General features: G+C 46.5%; 1 non-coding gene across 1 annotated transcript; it reads right to left on the bottom strand.

Annotated features, from left to right (window-relative positions):
* Positions 1–345: 345 nt before the first annotated feature.
* On the bottom strand, positions 346–436 carry trnar-ucu (transfer RNA arginine (anticodon UCU)). The gene is given in 2 exon segments: positions 346–381; positions 400–436. It is a non-coding gene; the product is annotated as a tRNA-Arg (tRNA).
* Positions 437–921: the final 485 nt, after the last annotated feature.

The following is a 921-nucleotide window of genomic DNA, read 5'->3' as shown; positions in this document are numbered from 1 at the left end:
GGCGTCAGTCGTCAAGAAATGTCAAACAAGGAATGCCCACAACGATGGTGGGATAGAAAGCCACGGGTGCAAAATACAACGGCTTAGTAGTCCATGGCCTTAAGTACAAGGCCACCTGATCCAGCTGTTCCCGGAGATGCAACTGACATGGAGGGGGACTGGTACAGTGACAGTGGCTAGGAAAAGAAGCAGCGTATGAGGTCTTGATAGTCAAGCAAGGATTTGGGACAAAGTTGGCATTCCAGAAAAGTAAGAAGTGAAGGCATCAGCGAGGCACTTGACTGCAAGATACCTCTGGCTGTCACGAGGAAGCCCAGCAAGCTCTAAGTTTCATGAAGTGAGCACTGACTCTGGTGGGACTCGAACCCACAACCTTTGAATGACCACTGCCCTTTTCACTAGAAGTCCAACGCGCTATGCATTGCGCCACAGAGCCACGCAAGACATTTGTCACCATACTGTTCTGCACGCCTACTGATGACGGGGCATCTCAGCGTGCTTGTAGAAGTAGCATTTTCAGATGTGTTTTTTAATCCCTGTCTCGCTGATATTGACACAAAAGGAAATGATGGGTTCTTCTTTTAGATAATGCGGCTCATGTTGACTTGACTGTGAGGGGAAGTATTTGTCAAGCACACTGTCTGTGTCTGTCTGGCTGTCTGTGTGTGTCTGTGCTTGTGTGTGTGTGTCTCTGTGTGTGATGTGGAACAGTGCCCTGTCTGAGTGCCAAATATATTATATTCCCACCATTGTTGCAGCAAGATTGTGTAACCCATATATGAATTTAAGCTTTGTGTATGGCTCCGGAGAGGACAGGTACAGTAGTTCTGTGCAGGTGATTTTTAGAAAAACATTTTCATCCAAGGACATAGAAAGAACATAATGTAAGACACAGGAGACGTGTGTGTTAAAGTTTGAGGT

This window comes from Amia ocellicauda, chromosome 12 (assembly GCF_036373705.1).
Source record: "Amia ocellicauda isolate fAmiCal2 chromosome 12, fAmiCal2.hap1, whole genome shotgun sequence".
NCBI lineage: Eukaryota > Metazoa > Chordata > Actinopteri > Amiiformes > Amiidae > Amia > Amia ocellicauda.
Note: the sequence above shows the minus strand (reverse complement) of the source record. Positions and strands in the feature narration are given on the sequence as shown.